The sequence below is a fragment of the Syngnathus leptorhynchus genome, chromosome 7 (assembly GCF_054491065.1).
Source record: "Syngnathus leptorhynchus isolate UIUO chromosome 7, UIUO_Slep, whole genome shotgun sequence".
NCBI classification, from domain to species: Eukaryota; Metazoa; Chordata; class Actinopteri; order Syngnathiformes; family Syngnathidae; genus Syngnathus; species Syngnathus leptorhynchus.
The window spans coordinates 16,487,597-16,500,318 of NC_141201.1; positions in this window are offsets into that span (position 1 = coordinate 16,487,597).

Here is a 12,722-nt window from a genome sequence, read left to right on the forward strand (position 1 = left end):
ACTGCGGAACCGGCGCGGGTCGGATGCACGAGCCCGCAGAGCCGTGGGCACTTTGCCACTTTTTCGCCACAATTGGCTGTGAGCTCCAGGAGGAGACCGTTATTTTTCGTCATTCGAGGCCGACTGCGGAACCGGCGCTGAGCGGACGCCAAAGCTCGGCAGGGCCGTGGGCACTTAGAAACTTTTTGCCAAGTTGGCTGTGAGCTCCAGGAGGAGACCGTTATTTTTCGTCATTCGAGGCCGACTGCGGAACCGGCGCTGGGCGGACGCCAAAGCTCGGCAGGGCCGTGGGCACTTAGAAACTTTTTGCCAAGTTGGCTGTGAGCTCCAGGAGGAGACCGTTATTTTTCGTCATTCGAGGCCGACTGCGGAACCGGCGCTGGGCGGACGCCAAAGCTCGGCAGGGCCGTGGGCACTTAGAAACTTTTTGCCAAGTTGGCTGTGAGCTCCAGGAGGAGACCGTTATTTTTCGTCATTCGAGGCCGACTGCGGAACCGGCGCTGGGCGGACGCCAAAGCTCGGCAGGGCCGTGGGCACTTAGAAACTTTTTGCCAAGTTGGCTGTGAGCTCCAGGAGGAGACCGTTATTTTTCGTCATTGGAGGCCGACTGCGGAACCGGCGCTGGGCGGACGCCAAAGCTCGGCAGGGCCGTGGGCACTTAGAAACTTTTTGCCAAGTTGGCTGTGAGCTCCAGGAGGAGACCGTTATTTTTCGTCATTCTAGGCCGGCTGCAGAACCGGCGCGGGTCGGATGCACGAGCCCGCAGAGCCGTGGGCACTTTGCCACTTTTTCGCCACAATTGGCTCTGAGCTCCAGGAGGAGACCGTTATTTTTCGTCATTCTAGGCCGGTTGCAGAACCGGCGCGGCTCGGATGCACGAGCCCGCAGAGCCGTGGGCACTTAGAAAATTTTCAGAGAGGCGACACTTTGCCATTTTTTCAGAGAGGTGACACTTAGTCGTTTTTTCGAAAGTTGACACTTAGCCGTTTTTTCGAAAGTTGACACTTAGCCGTTTTTTCGAAAGTTGACACTTAGTCGTTTTTTCGCCAAAGTGCCCACCTCCAGCGCGTGCCACGGCGCTTTCCAGGTCTTCTATCCGACCTTGTGCTGTCGAGGACGGCGTGTCCGACGCCGTGGGGAGACCAGCACCATCTCCTCCATACTCGTAAACGAGGTGCTTTGGAAAACGGGGGGAAAGTCGATGAGTACACTGACTACTGGGACCATTTCATTGTACTCTGGCGCACCTGAAGACCAAAAAAGGTACTGCACCTTAGCCCGGGTACCTCACCCCCTGGTACCTCGAGGAGAACTTAGAAAAATTTCGACAAATTTTTGGTGAGCTCCAGGGAGAGAGGCTGATTTTTCGCTTTTTGAGGCCGACCGCCGAACCGGCGCGGGGCGGACTCACAAGCCCCGCAGAGCCGTGGGCACTTAGTCGTTTTTTCAGAGAGGCGACACTTAGTCGTTTTTTCGAAAGGCGACACTTAGCCGTTTTTTCGAAAGTCGACACTTAGCCGTTTTTTCGAAAGTTGACACTTAGTCGTTTTTTTGAAAGTTGACACTTAGTCGTTTTTTCGCTGATTTTGCTGGGACCTCCAGGCGAGGACCGGCGTTTTTCGTCTTCCGGGTTCGACCCGGGAACCAGCGCCGAGCGGACACATTCGCTCGCAAGTGCCGTTGGCACTTAGAAGATTTTTCGTTTGTCATGAGCTCCGGGAGGAGAGCGGCGTTTTTCGTCTTCCGGGTTCGACCCGGGAACCAGCGCCGAGCGGACACATTCGCTCGCAAGTGCCGTTGGCACTTAGAAAATTTTTCGTTTGTCATGAGCTCCGGGCGGAGAGCGGCGTTTTTCGTCTTCCGGGTTCGACCCGGGAACCAGCGCCGAGCGGACACATTCGCTCGCAAGTGCCGTTGGCACTTAGAAAATTTTTCGTTTGTCATGAGCTCCGGGCGGAGACCGGCGTTTTTCGTCTTCCGGGTTCGACCCGGGAACCAGCGCCGAGCGGACACATTCGCTCGCAAGTGCCGTTGGCACTTAGAAAATTTTTCGTTTGTCATGAGCTCCGGGCGGAGACCGGCGTTTTTCGTCTTCCGGGTTCGACCCGGGAACCAGCGCCGAGCGGACACATTCGCTCGCAAGTGCCGTTGGCACTTAGAAAATTTTTCGTTTGTCATGAGCTCCGGGCGAGGACCGGCGTTTTTCGTCTTCCGGGTTCGACCCGGGAACCAGCGCCGAGCGGACACATTCGCTCGCTAGTGCCGTTGGCACTTAGAAAATTTTTCGTTTGTCATGAGCTCCGGGCGAGGACCGGCGTTTTTCGTCTTCCGGGTTCGACCCGGGAACCAGCGCCGAGCGGACACATTCGCTCGCAAGTGCCGTTGGCACTTAGAAGATTTTTCGTTTGTCATGAGCTCCGGGAGGAGAGCGGCGTTTTTCGTCTTCCGGGTTCGACCCGGGAACCAGCGCCGAGCGGACACATTCGCTCGCAAGTGCCGTTGGCACTTAGAAAATTTTTCGTTTGTCATGAGCTCCGGGCGGAGACCGGCGTTTTTCGTCTTCCGGGTTCGACCCGGGAACCAGCGCCGAGCGGACACATTCGCTCGCTAGTGCCGTTGGCACTTAGAAAATTTTTCGTTTGTCATGAGCTCCGGGCGTGGACCGGCGTTTTTCGTCTTCCGGGTTCGACCCGGGAACCAGCGCCGAGCGGACACATTCGCTCGCTAGTGCCGTTGGCACTTAGAAAATTTTTCGATTGTCATGAGCTCCGGGCGGAGACCGGCATTTTTCGTCATTCGAGGCCGACGGGGGAACCAGCCGGAGCGGACACGTTTGCTCGGAAGAGCCGTTGGCACTTAGAAAAAATTCCGTGTCTCGTGAGCTCCAGGGGGGACAGGCTGGTTTTATTCATCCGTAGCCGACATGGGAACCAGCGCGGAGCGGATTGGTGTTGCGCTGCCATATACCTCATCTCTCTCAGGAGTCCCCACCTTATACGTGCCGATGGTGTTTTGGAAAACGGGGGGTAACTGGATGAGTACACTGACTAGGGGGACCAGTACACTATGAGCCCCTGGTACCTAAAATGGAAGTATAGAGGCCGACTTTCGGGCAAGATCACGCCGGGTTAGGCTTCCAGGACCTCGGCTAAGCAATTTTAACGGGTCGCCCGGTTCTTTTTTTTATCCAGCCCGGTTTTTTTTTATCCAGCCCGGTTCTTTTTACACTTCCAGCTGGAGCTCGGGAGCGGCTTTTTGCACAAGATCACGCCGGGTTAGGCTTCCAGGACCTCGGCTAAGCAATTTTAACGGGCCGCCCGGTTCTTTTTTTTATCCAGCCCGGTTCTTTTTTGATCCAGCCCGGTTCTTTTTACACTTCCAGCTGGAGCTCGGGAGCGGCTTTTTGCACAAGATCACGCCGTGTTAGGCTTCCAGGACCTCGGCTAAGCAATTTTAACGGGCCGCCCGGTTCTTTTTTGATCCAGCCCGGTTCTTTTTTTATCCAGCCCGGTTCTTTTTACACTTCCAGCTGGAGCTCGGGAGCGGCTTTTTGCACAAGATCACGCCGTGTTAGGCTTCCAGGACCTCGGCTAAGCAATTTTAACGGGTCGCCCGGTTCTTTTTTGATCCAGCCCGGTTCTTTTTTTTATCCAGCCCGGTTCTTTTTACACTTCCAGCTGGAGCTCGGGAGCGGCTTTTTGCACAAGATCACGCCGTGTTAGGCTTCCAGGACCTCGGCTAAGCAATTTTAACGGGTCGCCCGGTTCTTTTTTTTATCCAGCCCGGTTCTTTTTTTATCCAGCCCGGTTCTTTTTACACTTCCAGCTGGAGCTCGGGAGCGGCTTTTTGCACAAGATCACGCCGTGTTAGGCTTCCAGGACCTCGGCTAAGCAATTTTAACGGGTCGCCCGGTTCTTTTTTGATCCAGCCCGGTTCTTTTTTTTATCCAGCCCGGTTCTTTTTACACTTCCAGCTGGAGCTCGGGAGCGGCTTTTTGCACAAGATCACGCCGGGTTAGGCTTCCAGGACCTCGGCTAAGCAATTTTAACGGGTCGCCCGGTTCTTTTTTGATCCAGCCCGGTTCTTTTTTTATCCAGCCCGGTTCTTTTTACACTTCCAGCTGGAGCTCGGGAGCGGCTTTTTGCACAAGATCACGACGTGTTAGGCTTCCAGGACCTCGGCTAAGCAATTTTAACGGGTCGCCCGGTTCTTTTTTTGATCCAGCCCGGTTCTTTTTTTATCCAGCCCGGTTCTTTTTACACTTCCAGCTGGAGCTCGGCAGCGGCTTTTTGCACAAGATCACGCCGTGTTAGGCTTCCAGGACCTCGGCTAAGCAATTTTAACGGGTCGCCCGGTTCTTTTTTTGATCCAGCCCGGTTCTTTTTTTTATCCAGCCCGGTTCTTTTTACACTTCCAGCTGGAGCTCGGGAGCGGCTTTTTGCACAAGATCACGCCGTGTTAGGCTTCCAGGACCTCGGCTCAGCAATTTTAACGGGTCGCCCGGTTCTTTTTTGATCCAGCCCGGTTCTTTTTTTTATCCAGCCTGGTTCTTTTTACACTTCCAGCTGGAGCTCGGGAGCGGCTTTTTGCACAACAACACGCCGTGTTAGGCTTCCAGGACCTCGGCTAAGCAATTTTAACGGGTCGCCCGGTTCTTTTTTGATCCAGCCCGGTTCTTTTTTTATCCAGCCCGGTTCTTTTTACACTTCCAGCTGGAGCTCGGGAGCGGCTTTTTGCACAAGATCACGCCGGGTTAGGCTTCCAGGACCTCGGCTAAGCAATTTTAACGGGTCGCCCGGTTCTTTTTTTGATCCAGCCCGGTTCTTTTTTTATCCAGCCCGGTTCTTTTTACACTTCCAGCTGGAGCTCGGGAGCGGCTTTTTGCACAAGATCACGCCGTGTTAGGCTTCCAGGACCTCGGCTCAGCAATTTTAACGGGTCGCCCGGTTCTTTTTTGATCCAGCCCGGTTCTTTTTTTATCCAGCCCGGTTCTTTTTACACTTCCAGCTGGAGCTCGGGAGCGGCTTTTTGCACAAGATCACGCCGGGTTAGGCTTCCAGGACCTCGGCTAAGCAATTTTAACGGGTCCCCCGGTTCTTTTTTGATCCAGCCCGGTTCTTTTTTTATCCAGCCCGGTTCTTTTTACACTTCCAGCTGGAGCTCGGGAGCGGCTTTTTGCACAAGATCACGCCGTGTTAGGCTTCCAGGACCTCGGCTAAGCAATTTTAACGGGTCGCCCGGTTCTTTTTTGATCCAGCCCGGTTCTTTTTTTTATCCAGCCCGGTTCTTTTTACACTTCCAGCTGGAGCTCAGGAGCGGCTTTTTGCACAAGATCACGCCGGGTTAGGCTTCCAGGACCTCGGCTAAGCAATTTTAACGGGTCGCCCGGTTCTTTTTTGATCCAGCCCGGTTCTTTTTTTATCCAGCCCGGTTCTTTTTACACTTCCAGCTGGAGCTCGGGAGCGGCTTTTTGCACAAGATCACGCCGTGTTAGGCTTCCAGGACCTCGGCTAAGCAATTTTAACGGGTCGCCCGGTTCTTTTTTTGATCCAGCCCGGTTCTTTTTTTATCCAGCCCGGTTCTTTTTACACTTCCAGCTGGAGCTCGGCAGCGGCTTTTTGCACAAGATCACGCCGTGTTAGGCTTCCAGGACCTCGGCTAAGCAATTTTAACGGGTCGCCCGGTTCTTTTTTTGATCCAGCCCGGTTCTTTTTTTTATCCAGCCCGGTTCTTTTTACACTTCCAGCTGGAGCTCGGGAGCGGCTTTTTGCACAAGATCACGCCGTGTTAGGCTTCCAGGACCTCGGCTCAGCAATTTTAACGGGTCGCCCGGTTCTTTTTTGATCCAGCCCGGTTCTTTTTTTTATCCAGCCTGGTTCTTTTTACACTTCCAGCTGGAGCTCGGGAGCGGCTTTTTGCACAACAACACGCCGTGTTAGGCTTCCAGGACCTCGGCTAAGCAATTTTAACGGGTCGCCCGGTTCTTTTTTGATCCAGCCCGGTTCTTTTTTTATCCAGCCCGGTTCTTTTTACACTTCCAGCTGGAGCTCGGGAGCGGCTTTTTGCACAAGAACACGCCGTGTTAGGCTTCCAGGACCTCGGCTAAGCAATTTTAACGGGTCGCCCGGTTCTTTTTTTGATCCAGCCCGGTTCTTTTTTTATCCAGCCCGGTTCTTTTTACACTTCCAGCTGGAGCTCGGGAGCGGCTTTTTGCACAAGATCACGCCGTGTTAGGCTTCCAGGACCTCGGCTCAGCAATTTTAACGGGTCGCCCGGTTCTTTTTTGATCCAGCCCGGTTCTTTTTTTATCCAGCCCGGTTCTTTTTACACTTCCAGCTGGAGCTCGGGAGCGGCTTTTTGCACAAGATCACGCCGTGTTAGGCTTCCAGGACCTCGGCTAAGCAATTTTAACGGGTCGCCCGGTTCTTTTTTGATCCAGCCCGGTTCTTTTTCCACTTCCAGCTGGAGCTCAGCAGCGGCTTTTTGCACAAGATCACGCCGGGTTAGGCTTCCAGGACCTCGGCTAAGCACTTCTAACGGGTCGCCCGGTTCTTTTTTTGAACCAGCCCGGTTCTTTTTACACTTCCAGCTGGAGCTCAGCAGCGGCTTTTTGCACAAGATCACGCCGGGTTAGGGTTCCAGGACCTCGGCTAAGCAATTTTAACGGGCCGCCCGGTTCTTTTTTTGAACCAGCCCGGTTCTTTTTACACTTCCAGCTGGAGCTCGGGAGCGGCTTTTTGCACAAGATCACGCCGGGTTAGGCTTCCAGAGCCCCGGCTAAGCAATTTTACCGGGCCGCCCGGTTCTTTTTTTGAACCAGCCCGGTTCTTTTTACACTTCCAGCTGGAGCTCGGGAGCGGCTTTTTGCACAAGATCACGCCGTGTTAGGCTTCCAGGACCTCGGCTAAGCAATTTTAACGGGTCGCCCGGTTCTTTTTTGATCCAGCCCGGTTCTTTTTCCACTTCCAGCTGGAGCTCAGCAGCGGCTTTTTGCACAAGATCACGCCGGGTTAGGCTTCCAGGACCTCGGCTAAGCACTTCTAACGGGTCGCCCGGTTCTTTTTTTGAACCAGCCCGGTTCTTTTTACACTTCCAGCTGGAGCTCAGCAGCGGCTTTTTGCACAAGATCACGCCGGGTTAGGGTTCCAGGACCTCGGCTAAGCAATTTTAACGGGCCGCCCGGTTCTTTTTTGATCCAGCCCGGTTCTTTTTTTTTATCCAGCCTGGTTCTTTTTACACTTCCAGCTGGAGCTCGGGAGCGGCTTTTTGCACAAGATCACGCCGTGTTAGGCTTCCAGGACCTCGGCTAAGCAATTTTAACGGGTCGCCCGGTTCTTTTTTGATCCAGCCCGGTTCTTTTTCCACTTCCAGCTGGAGCTCAGCAGCGGCTTTTTGCACAAGATCACGCCGGGTTATGCTTCCAGGACCTCGGCTAAGCACTTCTAACGGGTCGCCCGGTTCTTTTTTTGAACCAGCCCGGTTCTTTTTACACTTCCAGCTGGAGCTCAGCAGCGGCTTTTTGCACAAGATCACGCCGGGTTAGGGTTCCAGGACCTCGGCTAAGCAATTTTAACGGGCTGCCCGGTTCTTTTTTTGATCCAGCCCGGTTCTTTTTACACTTCCAGCTGGAGCTCAGCAGCGGCTTTTTGCACAAGATCACGCCGGGTTAGGCTTCCAGGACCTCGGCTAAGCACTTCTAACGGGCCCTGGTCCACCCCTGCCAGCGCATTTCAAAACTTGGCATTAATTTCGACCTAAGAGACGAAGTCTGATTTTTTTCTACCACTTGGGCGGCCTTTTTGCACCCAGAACACCCGCACCGGCACCATAAATTCGAAGGGTGCCGAGTGCGTCGGCGCAGATTCTGCGACGGAGTGACACTTCCCTCTTGTGGACATTCGGCGGTAGGTGAAATGCGCACTCGGTCTTCTCTTTTCTTTTCCTTCCAGTGAAACTTTGGCAACATTCTGCGAGCTGCTGGCTTCCAGAACCTCGGCCAAGCAGGTGGAGGATTTTTTTCCACTTCCAGCTGGAGGTGAGGAGGGACTTTTTGGGCAAGATCACGCCGACTTAGCAAGCAAGGTGGAAGTGCCAGCATGCTCCGTGGCTGGAAGTGTGGATGTGCCAGCACCCTCCCTGCCTATGGAAGTGTGGAGCTCCAGCACCCTCCCTGCCTATGGAAGTGTGGAGCTCCAGCACCCTCCCTGCCTATGGAAGTGTGGAGCTCCAGCACCCTCCCTGCCTATGGAAGTGTGGAGCTCCAGCACCCTCCCTGCCTATGGAAGTGTGGAGCTCCAGCACCCTCCCTGCCTATGGAAGTGTGGAGCTCCAGCACCCTCCCTGCCTATGGAAGTGTGGAGCTCCAGCACCCTCCCTGCCTATGGAAGTGTGGAGCTCCAGCACCCTCCCTGCCTATGGAAGTGTGGAGCTCCAGCACCCTCCGTGCCTATGGAAGTGTGGAGCTCCAGCACCCTCCCTGCCTATGGAAGTGTGGAGCTCCAGCACCCTCCCTGCCTATGGAAGTGTGGAGCTCCAGCACCCTCCGTGCCTATGGAAGTGTGGAGCTCCAGCACCCTCCCTGCCTATGGAAGTGTGGAGCTCCAGCACCCTCCGTGCCTATGGAAGTGTGGAGCTCCAGCACCCTCCCTGCCTATGGAAGTGTGGAGCTCCAGCACCCTCCGTGCCTATGGAAGAGCCACCTCCGCGGGCATGCTGCTCAACCACGCCGGCCCAGAGTTCCAGCCGCTCGGCTACACTCTCTCACAAGCCCCGCCTGGAGCTCCCCAGCCCGCCCCTGGTACCTCAACTACCGAGGCCAGCCGCTCGACCAGGCCGGCCCAGAGTTCCAGCCGCTCGGCTTCACTCTCTCACAAGCCCCGCCTGGAGCTCCCCAGCCCGCCCCTGGTACCTCAACTACCGAGGCCAGCCGCTCGACCACGCCGGCGCAGAGTTCCAGCCGCTCGGATAAGCTCTGCCACTCTCCCGCTAAGCAGCCACCGGTAACGGGGAAATGTCGCCGCCTTGTGGACACGCCCTTGTAAATGAATGGGCTTTCGCACTTAGTGCAATTTTCGCCAGCTCCGTGGCTGCAAGTATGGAGCTATGGAGCCACCAGCCAGGCTGGAGCTCTGGAGCTATGGAAGTATGGAGCTATGGATCTATGGAAGTATGGAGTTATGGAGCTCTGGAGCTATGGAGCTATGGAGCTATGGAGCTATGGAGCTATGGAAGTCTGGAGCTATGGAAGTATGGAGCTATGGAGCTATGGAAGTATGGAGCTCTGGAGCTATGGAGCTATGGAGCCACCAGCCAGCACCCTCCGTGGCTCAACCACGCCGGCCCAGAGTTCCAGCCGCTCGGCTTCACTCTCTCACAAGCCCCGCCTGGAGCTCCCCAGCCCGCCCCTGGTACCTCAACTACCGAGGCCAGCCGCTCGACCAGGCCGGCCGAGAGTTCCAGCCGCTCGGCTTCACTCTCTCACAAGACCCGCCTGGAGCTCCCTGCCCCACCCCTGGTACCTCAACTACCGAGGCCAGCCGCTCGACCACGCCGGCGCAGAGTTCCAGCCGCTCGGATAAGCTCTGTCACTCACCCGCCGCGCAGCCACCGGTAACGGGGAAATGTCGCCGCCTTGTGGACACGCCCTTGTAAATGAATGGGCTTTCGCACTTAGTGCAATTTTCGCCAGCTCCGTGGCTGCAAGTATGGAGCTATGGAGCCACCAGCCAGGCTGGAGCTCTGGAGCTCTGGCAGTATGGAGCTATGGAGCTATGGAGCTATGGAGCTCTGGTGCTATGGAGCTATGGAGCTCTGGTGCTATGGAGCTATGGAGCTATGGAGCTCTGGAAGTATGGAGCTCTGGTGCTATGGAGCTATGGAGCTCTGGTGCTATGGAGCTATGGAGCTCTGGAGGTATGGAGCTCTGGAGGTATGGAGCTCTGGAGGTATGGAGCTATGGAGCCCTGGAGCTCTGGAGGTATGGAGCTATGGTGCTATGGAGCTCTGAAGCCATGGAGCTCTGGTGCTATGGAGCTATGGAGCTCTGGTGCTATGGAGCTTTGGAGGTATGGAGCCACCAGCCAGCACCCTCCGTGGCTGGATCAATGGAAGTGTTTTAGGTACCAGGCAGCCAAAGGGCCGAGGCCTCACGCTCGACCACGCCGGCGCAGAGTTCCAGCCGCTCGGATAAGCTCTGTCACTCACCCGCCGCGCAGCCACCGGTAACGGGGAAATGTCGCCGCCTGGCGGACACGCCGTTGTAAATGAATGGGCTTTCGCACTTAGTGCAATTTTCGCCAACTCTCTGACTGGAGCTATGGAAGTATGGAGCTATGGAGCCACCAGCCAGCACCCTCCGCGGCTGGAGCTATGGAAGTATGGAGCTATGGAGCTATGGAGCTATGGAAGTATGGAGCTATGGAAGTCTGGAGCTATGGAGCTCTGGGGCTATGGAAGTATGGAGCTCCGGGGCTATGGAAGTATGGAGCTATGGAGCTCCGGGGCTATGGAGCTATGGAGCTCCGGGGCTATGGAGCTCTGGTGCTATGGAGCTATGGAGCTCCGGTGCTATGGAGCTATGGAGCTCTGGAGGTATGGAGCTCTGGAGGTATGGAGCTCTGGTGCTATGGAGCTATGGAGCTCTGGTGCTATGGAGTTATGGAGCTCTGGTGCTATGGAGCTATGGAGCTCTGGTGCTATGGAGCTCTGGTGCTATGGAGCTATGGAGCTCTGGAGGTATGGAGCTCTGGAGGTATGGAGCTCTGGAGGTATGGAGGTATGGAGCTACGGAGCTATGGAAGTATGGAGCTATGGAAGTACGGAGCTCTGGAGCTCTGGAGCTATGGAGCTCTGGAGCTCTGGAGCTCTGGAGCTCTGGAGCTATGGAAGTATGGAAGTATGGAGCTATGGAAGTATGGAGCCACCAGCCAGCACCCTCCGTGGCTCATCCACGCCGGCCCAGAGTTCCAGCCGCTCGGCTTCACTCTCTCACAAGACCCGCCTGGAGCTCCCCGGCCCACCCCTGGTACCTCAACTACCGAGGCCAGCCGCTCGACCACGCCGGCGCAGAGTTCCAGCCGCTCGGATGAGCTCTGCCACTCTCCCGCCGCGCAGCCACCGGTAACGGGGAAATGTCGCCGCCTTGTGGACACGCCGTTGTAAATGAATGGGCTTTCGCACTTAGTGCAATTTTCGCCAACTCTCTGACTGGAGCTATGGAAGTATGGAGCTATGGAGCCACCAGCCACCCAGGCTGGAGCTATGGAGCTCTGGAGCTATGGAGCTCTGGTGCTATGGAAGTATGGAGCTCTGGTGCTATGGAAGTATGGAGCTATGGAGCTATGGAAGTATGGAGCTATGGAGCTCTGGAGCTATGGAGCTATGGAGCTATGGAGGTATGGAGCTACGGAGCTATGGAAGTATGGAGCTATGGAAGTACGGAGCTCTGGAGCTCTGGAGCTATGGAGCTCTGGAGCTCTGGAGCTATGGAGCTATGGAAGTATGGAAGTATGGAGCTATGGAGCTATGGAAGTATGGAGCTATGGAGCCACCAGCCAGCACCCTCCGTGGCTCATCCACGCCGGCCCAGAGTTCCAGCCGCTCGGCTTCACTCTCTCACAAGACCCGCCTGGAGCTCCCCGGCCCACCCCTGGTACCTCAACTACCGAGGCCTCACGCTCGACCACGCCGGCGCAGAGTTCCAGCCGCTCGGATGAGCTCTGTCACTCTCCCGCCGCGCAGCCACCGGTAACGGGGAAATGTCGCCGCCTTGTGGACACGCCGTTGACTGGGCTTTCGCACTTAGTGCAATTTTCGCCAACTCTCTGACTTAGAGCTATGGAAGTATGGAGCTATGGAGCCACCAGCCACCCAGGCTGGAGCTATGGAGCTCTGGAGGTATGGAGCTCTGGTGCTATGGAAGTATGGAGCTCTGGTGCTATGGAGCTCTGGTGCTATGGAGCTATGGAGCTCCGGTGCTATGGAGCTATGGAGCTCTGGAGGTATGGAGCTCTGGAGGTATGGAGCTCTGGAGGTATGGAGCTATGGAGCCCTGGAGCTCTGGAGGTATGGAGCTATGGTGCTATGGAGCTCTGAAGCCATGGAGCTCTGGTGCTATGGAGCTATGGAGCTCTGGAGGTATGGAGCTCTGGTGCTATGGAGCTCTGGTGCTATGGAGCTATGGAGCTCTGGTGCTATGGAGCTATGGAGCTCTGGTGCTATGGAGCTATGGAGGTATGGAGCTATGGAGCCCTGGAGGTATGGAGCTATGGTGCTATGGAGCTCTGAAGCCATGGAGCTCTGGTGCTATGGAGCTCTGGAGCTCTGGAGGTATGGAGCTATGGAGGTATGGAGCCACCAGCCAGCACCCTCCGTGGCTGGATCAATGGAAGTGTTTTAGGTACCAGGCAGCCAAAGGGCCGAGGCCTCACGCTCGACCACGCCGGCGCAGAGTTCCAGCCGCTCGGATAAGCTCTGTCACTCACCCGCCGCGCAGCCACCGGTAACGGGGAAATGTCGCCGCCTGGCGGACACGCCGTTGTAAATGAATGGGCTTTCGCACTTAGTGCAATTTTCGCCAACTCTCTGACTGGAGCTATGGAAGTATGGAGCTATGGAGCCACCAGCCAGCACCCTCCGCGGCTGGAGCTATGGAAGTATGGAGCTATGGAGCTATGGAAGTATGGGGCTATGGAAGTCTGGAGCTATGGAGCTCTGGGGCTATG